The 18,345-nt window shown below is 31.2% G+C and overlaps 1 long non-coding RNA gene across 1 annotated transcript in view; it reads left to right on the plus strand.

Annotated features, from left to right (window-relative positions):
• LOC141577524 (uncharacterized) overlaps positions 1 to 17,662 on the plus strand; it is a 366,010-nt gene extending 348,348 nt beyond the window's left edge. Inside the window, exon 7 of the long non-coding RNA XR_012506664.1 lies at positions 17,628 to 17,662. This is a non-coding gene — a long non-coding RNA (uncharacterized LOC141577524). The remainder of the gene's footprint in view (positions 1 to 17,627) is intronic.
• The last annotated feature ends 683 nt before the right edge of the window (positions 17,663 to 18,345 follow it).

Consider the following 18,345-nt stretch of genomic DNA (forward strand, 5'->3'; position numbering starts at 1 on the left):
AAGAAATAACTCTTCATGCTATTTTGTTCTTACAAATAAGAAATAGTCTTCTAGTCCATGGTGGTGGATATTATTTGTCACACTGAAAAATTTGTTTCACATTATGGAAATCTAGAGTGGTAAAAAACAAAACAAAACAAAACAAAGCATTGTTCTTTAAAAAATCTAAGACTTTTAGAAAATTCAAAAGCAACTGAAATTTTTAGACAAGAAAAATCCATATACTTGTCTTTAAGACAGCACATATCTGAAACTTCAAATTAAAAAAATGTGTTCTCAGTTGGGTGCCTCTTCAAATGAATAGTTCATGACACTACTTTTTAAAATACCTCTTTTGCCTTATTTTGCTTGCTTAGATAGGAATTTGCTTGAATGTAGAGAAAAACTACTTCTTCTCAGGTAAAATCAAAGAAACTTATAGGAAGTTATCCAGTGATCTGAATCATTGGGAGCAGATGATTCACATAGCTGAACAATAAAAATTTGGTATTTCCTGAGTAGTTAAAATCATTTTCTTTTCCTTAATTCTCAGGCTACGTGCCTATATTCTTTCTAAAGATATTGATTTGGCTTGAATTTTTCATATTTCTCTTTAGCTTATTTTTGTAGACTATTTCATTATCTTGTATGCCTTTAAATTTTTAATAACAGATTTCAAATTTCTAAGTCTTAATAAATGTTAACATAATTATGCTCAATTGAGAATAAGCTAACCTAGAAATTTTGTAACGTTAAAACCTGCAAAACAGGAAATCATATTTTCAGTATTTGCAAACTGAGAACATTTGCACAGTCTTAAATATTTGCTCTAGGAACATATGTGCATTAAAACATTTAACTTCATTTTCTTTTCTGTCCATATGTAAAGATTAGAAACCAGTTTTTTAATCTGGCTTTTATTTTTATTTTTCAAATTTTGTCAAAGTGTTCAAACACATTTATATAATTTATAATAGAAATGAATACAGTACAGCTATTTTAATTTTACCCTGAAACCTGAATTATCTATTGAAAATTTTAGTGAAATGGCTAAGAGAACTCCATCTGTATTCAAAGTAATGGCTACAACCATAAACCACAGATTTATATGTATTTTAAAGACACACAGAAAATATATGATAATGAGGGAGAATACTAATCATGGAGTTGGTACTCACGTCTTTAGACAAAGCACATAATTTCAATCCCTCTATTTAAAGTAACAAATACCTAACAAACTCAACCAACAATCTATTATATGAGGTAAATATATCTAAAGGAATAAGTAGAGCAAGAGACTATCTCTATAACAGTGAAATACATTGATTAAAGATTATAGCTTTGTATCAAAAACAATAGAAGTAATTATCATACATAATAATCTAAGTGCTTAAAAGTATGAGACAAGACAAAGCTAATTCAAGAATCTTTGATTCTACATAGTAATGTCTGAAAGTGTGAGGTGATATGGAATACAGTATTTCTCAAAACTTTAACAATAATAAAGTAAAAACTTGATGAACAATAAATTATATTCAGTAAAAATCAAATTTTAAAAGTCTAAATATAAGAATTAAATCAAATAAAATATGAATTAATACATTTTGAGAATTCTTATTAAGAATATGGGCATATCTCAGAGATATTGTATGATTCCAGACCACTGTAATAAAGCAAGCTTCTCAATCAAACAAATCACATGAATTGCTTGGCTTCCCAGTGCATATAAAATTTGGTTGTAGACTACACTATTGACTGTGCAATAGAATTATGTATACAAAAACAATTAAAAAGTAATTAATTGCTAAAACATGATAACCATCATTTGAAATGTCAGTGAGTGTGCCTTCACCTTTTTGCTGGTGGAGAATCTGCCTTAATGTTGATGGCTGCTGATTGATCAGGATGGTGGTTGCTGAAGGTTGGGTGGCTGTGGCAATTTTTTAAATAAAACAATAAAATCTGCCTTATCAGTTGAATCTTCCTTTCATGGACAACTTCTCTATAGCATGTAATGCTGTTTGATATTGTTTTTTTAATGGATAAATCTTAACAGTATAACTTTTTAAAACTTAAAATTTTTAGTTGAAGTATAGTCAGTTTACAATGCTGTGTCAACTTCTAGTGTACAGCATGTTTCAGTCACATATATACATACATATATTCATTTTCATATTCTTTCTCATTATGGGTTACTGTAAGATATTGAATATAGTTCCCTGTGCTATACAGAAAAAATTTGTTGTTTATCTGTTTTATATATAGTAGTTAGTATATGCAAATCTCGAACTCCCAATTTATCTCTTCCCAACTCCTCCCCAGTAACCATAAGTCTGTTTTCTGTATCTGTGAGTCTGTTTCTGTTTTGTAGATAAGTTCATTTGTGTCTTTTTTTTTTTTTTTTGAGATTCCACATATAAGTGATGTCATATGGTATTTTTCTTTCTCTTTCTGGCTTACTTCACTTAGAATGACGATCTCCAGGTTCATTCATGTTGCTGCAAATGGCATTATTTTATTCTTTTTTATGGCTGAGTAGTAGTCCACTGTATAAATATACTGCTGCTGCTTTATCCAGTCATCTATCGATGGACATTTAGGTTGTTTCCATGTCTTGACTATTGTAAATAGTGCTGCTATAAATAGAGGTGCATGTGTCTTTTAGAATTAGGGTTCCCTCTAGATATATGCTCAAGGGTGGGATTGCTGGGTCATATGGTAAGGCTATTTTTAGTTTTTAAAGAAATCTCCATACTGTTTTCCACAGTGGCTGCACCAAACTACATTCCCACCAACAGTGTAGGAAGGTTTCCTTTTCTCTGCACCCTCTCCAGCATTTATCATATGGTATTTGTGGACTTTTTAATTATGGCCATTCTGACTGGTGTGAGGCGATACCTCATTGTAGTTTTGATTTGTTTTTATCTGATATTTAGCAATATTGAGCATTTTTTTCATGTGCCTATTGGCCACTTGTATGTCTTCATTGGAGAATTGCTTATTTATGTCTTCTGCCCATTTTTGGATTGGGCTGTTTTTTTGTTATTAAGTTGTATGAGCTATAAACTTCTTTCAAAATTGGAGCCAATCCTCTCAAAGCCTTAGCTTTATCAACTAAGTTTACATAATATTCTAAATCCTTTGTTGTCTTTTCAACAATCTGTATAGCATCTTCACCAGGAGTAGATTCCACCTCAGGAAGCCATTTTCTTTGCTCTTCCATAAGAAGCAACTCCTCATCCTTTCAAGTTATATCATGAAATTGCAGCAATTCAGTCACATCTTCAAGCTCCATTACTAAATCTGGTTCTCTTGCTATTTACATCACATTTGTATTTATTGCCTCCACTGAAGTCTTAAACCCCTGAAAGTCACCGATGAGGGTTGGAATCAACTTTTTCGAAACTCTAGCTAATGTTGATATTTTGACCTCTTCCCATGAATCACAGAGGTTTTTAATGGCATCTAGAATGATGAATCCTTTCCAGAAGGTTTTCAATTTTCTTTGCCCAGATTCATCAGACGAATAACTATGACAGCTATAGCCTTAAGAAATTTATTTTCCAGTTAGTAACACTCAAAAGTCAAAATTACTTCTTGATCTATGGGCTGCAGAATGGATGTTGTGATAGGAGGCATGAAAACAACATTCAGCTCATTGTACATCTCCATCACAGCTCTTGGGTGACCAGGAGCATTGTCAATGAGCAGTCATGTTTTGAAAGGAATCTTTTATTTTCTGAGCAATAGGTCTCCACAGTGGGCTTAACATATTCAGTGAACCATGTTGTAAACAGACGTGCTGTCATCTGGGCTTTGTTATTCCATTTATAGAACAGACAGTGTCAATTTAGCATAATTCTTAAGGGCCTTAGGCTTTTTAGAATAATAAAGGAGCATAAGCTTCAACTTAAAGTTACCAGCTGAATTAGCCCCTAACAAGAATGTCAGTCTGTTCTTTGAGACCTTAGAGCCAGACATTGACTTTTCCTCTCTGACTATTAAAGTCCTAAATGGTATGTTCTTCCAAAATAAGGCTATTCTATTGCCACTGAAAACCTGTTGTTTAGCGTAGCCACCTTCATTAATGATCTTGACTAGATCTTCTGGATAACTAGTTGCAGCTTCTACATCAGCACTTGATGCTTCTCTGTGCACTTTTATGTTATGGAGATGACTTCTTTCCTAACAACTTGTGACCCATCCTCTAGGAGCTTCAGACTTTTCTTCTGCAGCTTCCTCACCTCTCTCAGTTTTCATAGAATCGAAGAGTTACAGTCTTGCTCTGAATTAGATTTTAGTTTAAGGGAATATTGTGTCTGGATTGATCTTATACGCAGACCACTAGAACTTTCTCCATATCAGCAATAAGCCTGTTTCACTTTCTTATCACTTTTTGTCAATCTTATTATTGTTCACTGAAGTAACACTTTTACATTTCTTCAAGAACTTTCCCTCTGCATTCATGGCTTAGCTAACTGGCTCAGGAGGCCTAGATTTCTGCCTGTCTTAGCTTACAACATGCCTTCCTTTCTAAGAATACTCATTTCTAGCTTTGGGTTTAAAGTGAGAGACATGGCATTCTTCCCTTCACTTGAACACCTAGAGTCCACTGGAGGGTTATTATTTGGCCTAATATCAATATCATTGTGTTTCAGGGAATAGGGAGGCCTGAGGAGAAGGAGAAATATGAAGGAATGGTGGGTTGGTAGAGCAGTCAGAATACACACACCATCTAGCAATTAAGTTTGCCATCTCATAAGGGCACAATATGTAGCACTGAAGACAATTACAATAGTAATATCAAAAATTAGTAATCACAGATGACCATGGCAAATGCAATAATATGGAAAAGTTTGAAATATTGAGAGAATTACCAAAATGTAACAGAGACAAGGAGGGAGTGAGCAATTGCTGTTGGGAAAATATTGTCAATTGACTTGCTTGATGCAGGTTGCCACAAATTTCAATTGGTGAAAAATGTAATATTTGTAAAGTGCAATAAAGCAAAGTGTAATACATCAAGGTATGCCTGTAGACTGCAAATTCTATGACTGTTCATTGTATAAAATTAATAATATAACTAAAATATACAAAAGTGGATGGTATAAAAAGGTATGAAAATAGAAGTACCATTTCATTATTGAGAATCAATGGACATTCTGTTTAGCTATCAAAATAATAAAATCAAATCCTATCGGACCACAGAACAGATAGAAAGATTCTAAGTATATTCACCCCCATGAGACCAAAATAAACACAGATCATATAATGAAGTAAATCAAAGGAAGCATCAGAAAGAGATAACATGACATTTAAGAAAAAGAGTTGAAGTTATACATACTATATAATTCTGAAGAGAGATGGGCTGCATTTCTTTCTTTAAAAAAGTAGATCTATCAAGACAGTGATATAGGTCATTCTCAACTTTATTCCTCCTTCACAAGAAGACCATCTATCAAGTATCCACAGACAAGACACCATTGTGAAAATCCTAGAACCTGGTGGAGTGGGCTAAAGCATTCCTATGGACCACAGAGATGAAGAAGGAGGACCACATTAGAAGGGTAAAAAAAGTGGCTCTGCTCTGACCGCATCACTCCTCCCTTATGCAGTCACAATGCTGCACTGAAAAGACCTCCCTGGGCTGAAGGATTCTCCAGTGGGAAAAAAGAGACCTGAAGGTGAACATTTAGCATTCTCCGTGTTTCAAGATGCTTTCCAGAGTCCCACTCAGGTCTTGCCTCACAAGAGTTACTGGGTTAGTTTGCAGGGCTTGACAACTGGGGATAAGATAGAGACTGAAAAGGCAAGTGACAAGGATTTTATGGATATGATACCAAAAACACAAGCAACAAGAGCAAAAATAAACAAATGGGACTATCTCAAACTTAAAAGCCTCTGCACAGCAAAAGAAATATCAACAAAATGAAAAGGCAACATACAGAATGAGAGACAACACTTGCAAACCACGTATCTGATAAGGTGTTAATATCCAAGTTATATAAGAAACCCATACAACTCAATAACAAAAAAATTCTGATTAAAAAATGAGTGAAGTATCTGAATTGACATTTTTCCAAAGAAAATATTCAAATGCGCGATAAGTACAGGAAAAGATGCTCAACATCATAGATCATAAGAGAAATACAAATCAAGACCATAATGAGAAATCACCTTCACCTGTTAAAATGGCTATAATCAGAAAGACAAGATAACAAGTGCTGGAGAGAAGGTGGAGAAAAGGAAATATGAAATCCTTGTGCATTATTGGTATAATGTAAATTGGTGCAGGCACTATGGAAAACAGTATGCAGTTCTGTAAAACATTAAAACTAGAACTACCATATGATCCAGCAATTTCACTTCTGGACATATGTCTGAAGGAAATTAAATTGCTATTTAAGGAGATACCTACACTCCCATGTTCACTGAAGCATTACATTCAAAGACCAAGACATGGAAACAACCTAAGTATTCATCAGCGGATGCATATATATAGAAAATATAATAAGATATACATATAATGGAATATTATTCAGCCATAAAAGATGGAAATCTGCTGTTTGAAAAAAAAAAGGATTAACCTTGAGGGCATTAGACTAATTAAAATAAGTCAGAGAAAGACAAATACTGTATGGTCTCACTTTTATGTGAAATCTAAAAACAAAAAAGCAAACTCATAGAAACAGAGAGCAGATTGTTCTTCGCCAGGGGTGGAGAGTAGAAGTGTGAGGGAAATGGATGAAGGTGGTCAGAGGATACAAACTGCCATTTACAAGATGAATCATTTCTGGGGATGTAACGTACAGCATGGTGGCTATAGCTTACAATACTGTCAGTAATCTTTTGAGCCTAGACAACAGTTTTTAGTTCTTTATTTATCATACCTGGGTTATTACAGACATATAGTAAGTGTGTTTTGCAAACTTCTTTTCTGTACTTTCTAGTATTTAACAAACAGGAATATTTCATTGATTAGAAAAAGTGCATATATTATTCAAAATATTTTAATACTTTAATAACTGAAGAGATATATAGGAATATAAGAAGAAAACCCATCTCCCTTTAAATATTTAAGAAGTGTAGTATTGAGTTTTAATAAAACCTTATCAAATTTGGGGCTGCTTATATCCATATATACTTTGAGAAAATTTTAAGAAGGTGATTTAGATGAATTATAAATCATACTATGGGTTTGGTATCTGAAAAGCATTCATTATGTTAATCTATCAACTTTATATAGGATTCTAACTTATGGATTGAAATATTTATGTTTGGAAATCATTGCTACCTAATTAATATTATAGAGAATAAAACATACTATATTCTGAAACATCAAAACTTTTGTTTCAAAAGCTTATCACTGAAAGTTGTAATAGGGTCTCCATCTATTGGCTACTTTAGTTGACATAGATTATCTAAGGCATCACTGCCATTAAGTAGTTTAGTCAATCATAAGATCCAAGTTCCTGTATTAAGGTCTTATTGAATAACGCCATTAAGTAGGAAATGGAAGAATAATTTGTTGAAAGATTCTGAGCTCAGTTTTGTAAATGATGAATTTAAGAAACCCACTACTTATTTAAATAAATCTATCTAGGAGGAAGGTATAACTACATGGAATTTGAGGAGAGTTAAATAGGATTTTTTTGAATTATCAATATATTAAGCATATGGAAACCATAGGAATAGACAGAATCTCCCATAAAGTCTCTCAAAAACAACTACTTCTGGCCAAGTAGATAAAAAGGATAAGTTTCTCTTTGTAACTCTCTCATTTGAAAACATAAAACACTAAAGTTTATTAATGTTTTATATCTAGAAAAGCTGATCAACAAAAATGATGCCAAATGTAAACTCTTTAAAAGATAAAGAATGACAATCCAATAACACTTGGCCAATGAGTCAGAGAAAAAAATGTAAGATTTTAAAATATTTTATAGTTTGTTGTGTTATAATTTATATATCATAAAGTTTAACCATTGTTAGTATACAATTTAGTGTTTTTTAAAGTAAGTTTATAGATATGCAAATATACTCCAGTTTAAGAACATTTTTATTATCCACAAAATGTCTCTCAAATTCATTTTTAATCAATCCCCAATCACATCCTCCCAGTTGCGGGCAAACACTGATCTCTATAAATGTGTCTTTTCTAGACATTTCAAACAAAGTGGGCTCATAGAATATTTAATGTTTTTCATCTACCTTTTCACTTAGAATGGAGTATTTTTTCTTTTTTTAAGTTTACCCATGCCAAGGAATGTATCAGCACTTTGTTTTTTTATATTGCCAAATGGTATTCCATTGTATGCATTTATGAAAGTCTATTTATTCATGGGTTGAATAACATTTGATGTATCCTAAAGTAAATTTCAGGATCTGTTGGAACATTCTGCCTAATCTACTAATATATAAGAAAAAAATTGCCCCACCACACTTCATTCATTAAAAAAGTAAAATTAGATTATTTAAAAGATACCTCAAATTTTAGAAAACTGGCTTTGCCTTTATCTTGGGTTTTCAAGATTGAAACACTGGATAAATAAACATCGTTTTTCTCTTCCCTTCTCTGAGTCTTCCTTTTGCCCATAAATTTCAAAGTCTATTAAATTCTTCCTTTTCTCTGTCTCAGACATTTGTCTCTCTTTCCATTTGAAATGTCACTTACGAGCCTAAGAACTAAACAATCATTTAGACACTCTTTATAGTAGAAAAGTACATTCTCTGTTTTTGGTCAGACACAAAGAATTCCTTCCACTTCCAGTAAGGAATTCTGCAGATAGAAGTGTTTATGACCTCAGGAATGTGTGTCCTATTTTGATCCCAGTGCAATGGGATAGCAATGTGGGCAGTAATATCAAAATATTTCTTACTCTCTTGAATGTAGCTGTTACTCCTTAATATAACATAGACATCTATTTTAGCTATAAAACACTCCTGATCCAAAAAATATAAATCAGAGACTTTCTTTACACAAAATTTTAAACACACTGTCCTTCTGCTAATAAAATACCGTTTAGAATGTGTGACAAATGAACAGATAACATGCAAGTTTTTTTAAAAAGGCAACATAAAGAAAGCTTAATATCAGAACAAAAACACCTAAACAATGTAAGGGCAATTTTATATTAGCAAGAGTTTCTATTGACAAGAATAAAAGAGTCAAGTATTTCTATGCACATAAATACATAAAAAATTAAATATAAGAGGAAACTGACAGCAAAATCTTATATTGCAGATTTTACTGGATGTATCTTTGACAAATCAAATAATAAACAAAATGATTCTATACTTAAATATATACTTAAAATTTTGATAATGTATATAAAATACTCTGCCTTATCTACAGAAAATTCATTACAACTAGGACAACAAAAAGCCCATTTGTGTCCAAAAAATTTTAAAAAGTATTCTGCTTACATTCATTCGTTTTAATAAAATAATCAAAACAATATGTTTTAAAGAGATCATATAGATAAACAGACTAACAAACTTTGAAGGGAGAAAATCTTTTTATCATTCATGAAGTTAAAGTGGTATTCCTAATAAGAGTCATAACTTGTGAAGAAAATTGATTATGAAACATATGCATCAAATCAAACTGATAGCAGTCAAACCTGCAATTAGAACCATATACATAGCCTAAAACACTTGGATTGTAAACTAAAAGAATTAATGTAGAAATTTCTGTTAAGTAAAAAACTGGAAAAAAAGATTATAAAACTAAGAAGGAAATTGAGTAAGTTAAGATTAAAATAAAATTAAGAAATTAGGAAACCAATCTTAGAATCTGCCTCTTAATAAATCCAAATATGACTCTAGGGGAATAAAAATAACAATTAATACCAAAAAACTGGTAAGTTTGATAATCAATAAGAGAAATTACAAACACAAACTTGAAAAGGAAAAATGGAATTTAAGAAAAAGGTAGAAAAGGTTTTGTTTGTGTTTATTTTTGTCTATAGTTTTTTTAAAATATATATTTATGCAACTTTATAATAAAGTTTAAAATTTTATAAAACATTATTTTCTTGAAAAATGTAAGTTAAAATTGACTGTAAAAAGTATGGTAAAAACTAGAGTAGGGCAAAAATTATCAAAGACTTAGAATAAAGCTTTCAGTGTAATCAAGACAATTTTCCTATTGTGTTCCATTTATTTGATTTCAAATACTTCTGATAAATTCTGTCCTATGTTTTGAAAAACTTTTTAGAAGAAAAGTGCATAAAATATACAATGATGGAGTAATAAGCTAGATTTCTGTGCTATACTGAAAAAAATTCTTTGATCTGTTTCAAATATAAATATGAATACAAATGAGAAATAAAATCGATTTAATTAATCAATAACTATTGATTAATGTGTACCATGGTCAGAAAGAGTTTACTATAGCAATAGAATTGTTTAAGATCATAAAATATTTTAATATAATTTATCACATCATCTGCTCATAGGAGAATTACAATAAAATTGAAAGCATTCTAAATATATATTGGTTCCATTTACCTACATGTGTTAGCATTTTCTTTGGAAATACATTTTATTCATTTAATCTTAAATATATTTAAAATATTTGCAACAATTTCCTTTTCTAGGAATTTATGTCTCATAAGTAAATGTATTCTAAAAGCTGGTCATCAATTCATAATTTTAGAAAAGATAATATGGAATATATGACCTGTGATAGAAAATAATTTATTATTTTAGTATATCTGCTTGTAACAGAATTGTATGAAGCCATTAAGAGTTATAACAATGCTACAAAAGAAGATTCAATGACAAAGGAACATGTTTGGTTTCCATAGCACAGAAATAGAGGCAGATCAGTGAACAGTATATGGTGCCATCTTTGCTACCTTTCATAAGTTAACAAGTGATGAACTGTCTGCTGTAGACAAGGAGATGAGCAGAAAAGAATGAACAAACAAAAAGTCTGGTTCATGGTATTTTTTCCCTCAGTTTTTGATTATGCAATTTTAATTTACTTATTTGCTTTCAAAAGATCGTATGTATTATTTCTAAGTTAGACAGTTTAAATGAGTATTTTTCATTGAGTACCTTAATAACCAACATAGGATAGCAACATAGTTATCAGTAAGAATGCAAAATGACACAAATTCAAAATGCAGTGCTACGTTATTAGCATTACTGATTCAGATTCTCTTATAGGCTGTACTTTATAAGTTTCTACAAATGTAGATATATGCTATTTTATTATCACTTTCTGTAATGTTTTTTCCCTCTCAGCTCCACTGACAGAACTACCAAACCTCACAGCCTGCCATAAAGAAAATCGACATGTGTGAAAAAAAGCTAAACACTATCTACAAGTTTTCAGACCATGTTGCTGTGTTTAGCAAAGGATGTACTTTACAGAGATTTGATATAATAATGACAGCAGAAATCCTTATTTCAATGTTGATACTATTATAATTTGTTACATGATTCTAGAGTTTTGCCTGCCATGCCTCAAATTTTTCATTTGACAATACTTCTGCAATATTCACAGTGTGACTGAGAAATTGGTATGTTTTCAGTTCCACAGAATAAAGTTGCATGTTTAACATATAATTGTCTATTTTTTCTTTATTTTCATTTTAAATGCCTCATGTTTAGAAACCGTTTAGCTGTAAAATGGACTGTTTGTATAATCACTGCCTGTATGCTAGTATTCATTTTCCCTCGTTTTATTGCTCTCAGGATTAAATTCTCGTAGTCCCTGTCACAATTTAAATCCAAATTAAGCACTTTAAATTGTGAACAAGGGGTGTTATACAAATGCAAATATTGGACTGAGAGATGGATTGCTACAGATCAGTCAATGAACATGAAGTCAACAGTTATTAACAGAAATTATGTTACAAACATGGAGAATGGTAAAAAAAATAAAATATCTCCAATACGTCTAAATCTAAAAATCAGTTACTGAAACACCCACCAAAACTGTATATTTGAAAAACAATAAAAACAAAAAATATTTTTAAAAAGACAATTCGGGTTACAGAAAAGTTCATAGATACTTAATTTAAGCACTTGTTCTGAAAATAAAGTCACAGAGCAACAAGTATCTTGAACTTGGTTACCTGCTATTTACCAGCTGAATTAGAACTTAAACCTGGTCCCTGGTCATTCCAGCTTCCAATTCAATATTTTCTTGGCAAAATACATTTAAATTTAGATAGACTAGGAGATAAAACAATTAAAATTCTAATATTTAAAACCACACAATATCATCAATGATATTATGAAAAGGGATTGAGATTTTTTTCCTTAAAAAATGTGTTGCAATAAAATGTATTTGTGACATTCTCTCTTCTCCCACCGCGTCATCCCCTCTGTCTCCCCCAGATGTTTATTAGATGGAACTGGGTACTGCACGCCAAGGAAAAAAAAAAGAAAGAAAAGCTTTGAAATATAGATATTAAACTTTTTCATTAAAAAAGGGACAAGGAGCAAATTGCTTTTTCACTGAAGTCTTCTAGGATCAGGACATTTAAATGTTTGAAATGGGGTGATAATCTTAAAAAAAAAACAAAACTCTGAGTAGCCTAAATTCTAATGAAGATATATCTAATGTTTTGTATCCACAGTATTTAATTTAAAAATAATAGAACTACATCTTTCTCCTGATTAGCTTGTAATATATATGTTGGTTATAGTTGACTAGATTATAATGGCTTCTCCTTAAGAGAAAATATTTACTAATGCAAAAGGTCACTTTCGGCTCAGTTTAAAGAATAATTTGATATTTGGAATGTTTGTATGTATGTATAAAACACTCAACGTTGTACTTCTACTATACAGTCAGAATTAGTCCAGATTTTTCTCAACAAAAGGAGTCTTGTTCAGTGAGCTCTCTTTCATTGTTTATTTCTACCACTGTTTTTATTTTTCAGAGATTTAGGAATGTTGAGTATGAAATCAATGGAATATTGGTTTCAAATGATTTTGGATAACCTACTGCTCTGGTTTAAGAAGTTAGATTGGCTCAGCATGCTTTTCATATCATTTCTCTAAATGAATATGTGTTCCATTAGATTAGGAAATACATATGAGAAGTGTCACTAAAGCACTTAACTTCTCTGTTGAAGTTAAATTGCAATTATATTTTAAAGTTTTTTCTACAGTATTATTAAACACATTATGATACAGTAAGATTCCTTTATTATCCTAATGTTTTTCCTTCCCATGCACTTAAAAAGTGGTGTGGCTGTGGAGATGCTTATGAGATCTGAAGGACAACCTGACAAAGCAGCATTCCAACACCAAACTCAACAAAGTGTGGCAAAGGAAAGAGATAAAAACCTAAGTTAGAATGTGAAATAGGTTTCTATTGAAGTCCGTTAGATTGCAGAGTGGGATCCCATGGGAAGAGGTAGAAGCTCTCTCACTGGAATCATTTAAAAATCTTTCTTAGAATATTTAAGCACACATTGCCTGGAACAATCTCATATTGGAACAGAGAGACAAGATGACCTAGAAGTCTTTTGCTTTTCTAGCTTCTAATGTTTTATGATTCTGTACATAGAAAAAATATATTAAAGTCTGAGATGCAGTTTCAGACAGCATTAAATTGTTTGTATAGTTTTATAATAGTGTACAGAAATGTCAGGTAGTGGTCTATAGGCAAAAATACTGCAGAAGAGTGTCCTGGAATTTACAAATGGATTATATTAACATACCAGTGCAAACTTCTGTTGAACTGAACCACTTTTTATTTTCATGTAGCCTAATGTGGTCCTCTAAAAACACATTACTAAAATTTATACTCAGTGTTTTGTGTTATGTGTATTGAACCTATGAAATATGCTGATAAAATTTTTATTAAAATCTAATCTATAAAATAAAAAGAAAATAAACTTCAGTTCCTCTTATTGACACATACCTTCCAAAAGTGAGAAATGTCTTTGAAATATATTTAAAAATTACACATAAATATATGAGGAATTCTAATTTATTTATACTTTTCAAAATTAATATTATAACCTAATGTTAAATATAGCTCATTCCAAAAATATTGTCAAACGTTGCATGCCTACCTCAAACTATCATTAATATGTACTTAACTCTGCAATGGAAAATGTACTTACTGGACAAAGATATCCGCTGGGTTTGTTCTTAAGTGCTTCACTGTATGATTGCAAGTTGAAAAAAATCTAAAAAAAAAAAGATTTGAATAAAAAGCCTTACCGAAAATAAAGAATAGCATTCTTTTTAAGAAGTTCATTTTAGGCAGAAGTGTTGGTTATCTTTAATAGTTCAAATTTGTTACAGTATAATACATATGGCTTTTTTTTGCTTTTTTTCAAAAGCTAGCATTAAAAAAGGTGACAAGGTGGGAACAACAAACAAATTATAGATAAAAAGAGTTAAGGGAAACAAAACCAATAATATTAAGTATGTATATACCAAGAGTAATAGGTGAGACTCATTAATATTCAATTATGAATGAAATGAATGAATTAACTTAAACATACTTTCAGATTAGCAGAGAAATTTGAACAGAAACCAGATATTGGACATTGTTAGAAAATTGGTTATATTAAAAGATGTGTTTATGTTCTTGTTACATAGTGGGACTTCTATTGAAAAGCTGATATGGTGTCTGTGATTATTTTTAAATAATTTGTAGGTGGACACTAGCAAACTTATACAAGAAATAATGTTTTAATATAGGTATGATTGTTTAAGTTGCATAATGGGTTCAAAGAAGTTCATGATGCTATTCCTTCCATATTTGTGTAAGCTTAGAAAACTTCATTTTTTAAAAAGTAATTATCTGATCATCATAATAAAGAAGTTGTAAAACAAAAAAAAGCACCTGAAATCAATTACCTAAATCCTTTCTAGTCATTTATAGTGTGTATCACAGTTGTTTTTCTAAATTTTTACTATATTGATGCTCAGATGAATCTGGCACCAGTACAAACAGCTTTTCCTTCTTTTGCAACATGAATGATAACTTAGAAAATTTTAAAAAATGTAAGACATATTTATTTTCCTCATGTAATTTTTTTCTTTTCCTTTTTGGAGATGCTGTTTAAGAGACATCTTAGGTGTATTTATGTTGCCTTCCTTGGGTTTTGTCATCAGCAACTGTTGCAAAAGGAGCTTTATGCATATTCAATAATGTGCATGCAAATTTTAGGCTATATAAATCATTTAACAAACTTTCCATGATTGTTTCACTTCACACAAAGAAATCTCAGGTTCTAGATGTGTAGTCACTGACATTCGGCCGATACTGTAAAACCTCACAAGGAAAGGTTTATAATCTTACACAAATACTCAAAATTTTAGATCTTGAATTCATAGGGTGATTGTCAATGTACATGTCACCTGCCCGAAATATTAATGTTGGCCGTTTCAGTTACTTTACAAGTGGTTCTGAATAGCATTTCTGCTTAAAATCTACCTCTTACACCCGGAAAAAAAAAAAAAAAAAAAAAAGCCCTGACAAAAAGAACCCTTCAAATCCAAAGCTACAGGTATCTATCTTTTTTTTTTTTTCCTTTTGAACTTAAGGTAGATATTGAAAAATAAAATAAGCATTCTAAAAATTCTGTTTTAGAATCATTAGAAAACTTTTCTAACCAAAGTCTGTTACCATTAATCACACTTAAAGTCTGCATGCATTGCACAAAGGAATGCTTCAGTGAACTTTGGTAAGCCAATGACACACTCAATAAGACTTTTCTAACATTTACTGAGACCTACAATGGGACTCAAATTTCTTAAGGGTTTTTGAAGTTGAAATGTAAACTAGTGGCTGATATCCTTTATACCCCTAAAATCTTAAACAAATATTTATCAACAAGTTTAAATCCATACATGGATACATTTTTATCTTAATGCTAATTAAAAATAGACATAATGAGGAATATTCAAATATATGTGAAAAATAATAATAATTGAGAATAAGTCACAAATTTGTATAGAGGCAGCATAAGAAGAGAAAACACACTCTTACACAATTTAGAAAAGCACTTTGGAAAGAGAGGAGACAAATTCGCTTAGGTCACTTATTTTCAAAACTAATCAGCTTCACAGTTGGAAAAGTGGCCCAGATAATATTTCTAATTCTCTTTCAGTTCCTTGGGGTAAGAGAAGTAAAATCCTGAAGTTCTCATCCCCATTGTAAAGATCCACCTGTGGGACAAAATACTGTCTATAAATAATTTTAGTAACTTGTCAAGTTCACTGAAAATGATGATTTATGGATATTGAACTTAACATGATAGTAAAGAAGTATAACAGAAATTATTTATAGAAAAGATAGAAGAACAGGAAATTCTATATTCTGTGAGGCTGGAAGAAAAAGAATATACTCCTTCACAGTTAGAGCTTTCGGAGTAAATTTTACTAAAACTTGTCACCCACTCTAAACTAAAAGCCTAAAAGTTAAATTATGACTCATTAGCTAGTGAGATAAATGTCGCTAGAATTAAATGTTTGCATTTCAAGAGTAGATAAATCACCCTTTCTGTGGGGATACCCCTGGATTAAAAATTTGCAGAAACTCATATCATCTTTAACTCGAAAAATTTCTCTCTCTTATCTATATAGATGTCCACATTCACTTTTTTTTTGGATTTCTCCTTTACAGTAGACTATGATATCTATAAGATGACATCTTCTAGTTCTAGTTTTACCCTAGGGTGAAGAACTGAGGCAAAGGCAAAAGGCATGTTTATTATTTTCTGTATGTAAATAGTATTCGCTTTGTCCCTCTCCATATACCTTGTGTTGGCATTCATGATAATATTAATACATGTAAGTATTAAAAACTTAATATCTATATTGTCTAAATTTACAGGAGACTTGACAAAACAAATACAGATTTTCTTGAGAGTTATTCAATACTACATAAGAATTCAGTAATTCAGTAATATTTTAAGGATTCAAGAGAAAAAAAATTAAGACCTTTTAGTTTTAGATAATTTAGAATTCATAGAGTATTATCTCTTGCAGCCTTCTTCCAGCTTAACCCAGTGTTAACATCTTGCATAACTATAGTGCCATGTCCAAACCAGGGGATACACATTGATACAAACCATAGCTACCATTCAGATTTCACTAGTTATACCTGCACAAATTTATACATATAACTTTGCACATAGTTTTGGGTGTGTGTAGCTTTGTGCAATTTTCTCACAATTGAGCCTTCCTACGATGGAGGCTTCACCACCAAAATCAGATTACTTACTGCATCTTGATCACAAGACTCCCAACATGCTACCCCTGCAGAGCCTTATCTTACCCTTCCCCATGGCAAAGCCCTACAACCACTAATCTGGTTTTCATCTTCATAATGATGTTATATACATTCACAAATATTATACGTGTGTGTGTGTGTGTGTATATATATATATAGATTCACAAATGTTATATAAGCAGAATGCAGTAGATATTTTTAGATAAGTTTTTCCATTCAGCGTGATATGAGATTCATACAAGCTGTTGTATGTCTGTTACCTTGTACTGTTGATGAGTATCCCATCATATGGATGTACCACAGATTGCTTAACCATTCACCACTGAAGGATATTTAGGTAGTTTCCATTTTATGACTATTAATAATAACACTGCTATGAATATTCATTTATAAATTTTAATATAAAAATACATTTCCATTTCTCTAGGATATTTCCTCAAGACTGCAATTGCCAGGACATATGGTAAGTCCATTCTTTTAGTTTTAAAAGAAACTGTCAGCCTATTTTCCAGAGTGGCTTTACACTTTAATATTTGCATCAACAATGTGTGAGTGGTCCAGTTTCTCTGCATCCTCATCAGCATTTGGTGGGATCACTGATTTTATATTTAGCCATTCTGATAGGTATGTAGTGATAACTCATGGTATTTCTAATTTGCATTTCTAGATGTTGACCTTTTCTCATTTGCTTATCTGTTATCTGTTTATCCTCTTTAGTAAAATTTCTGTTTATGCCCCTTGGCCACTTTCTAATTGTACCGCTGTTGAGGTTTTTGCATTTGTGTCTTCCTTTTTTTGCAAATATTTTCTTCCAGTCTATAATTTGTCTCTTCATCCTCTTAACAGGATCTTTCACAGAGCAAATGTTTTTAATTTGTGAGATCAAACTTATCAAGTTTTTGCATGTATTATATTCTTGGTGTCAAGTCTAAGCATTCTTTTCTTAGTCATATTTCTCATTTTCTATTGTTTCCTAAAATGTTATAGTTTTGTGTTATACATTTAAATTCAAGATCCATTTGAGTTGAAATTTGTATACAAGGTAAGGTTTAGTTTAAGGTTCACTTCTTTGCCTAAGAATGCTTAATTAATCCAGCATCATGTGTTAAAAAAGCTAACCTTCCTCAAATTGTTTTTGCTCCTTT

Source organism: Camelus bactrianus, chromosome 1 (genome assembly GCF_048773025.1).
Source record: "Camelus bactrianus isolate YW-2024 breed Bactrian camel chromosome 1, ASM4877302v1, whole genome shotgun sequence".
Taxonomy (NCBI): domain Eukaryota; kingdom Metazoa; phylum Chordata; class Mammalia; order Artiodactyla; family Camelidae; genus Camelus; species Camelus bactrianus.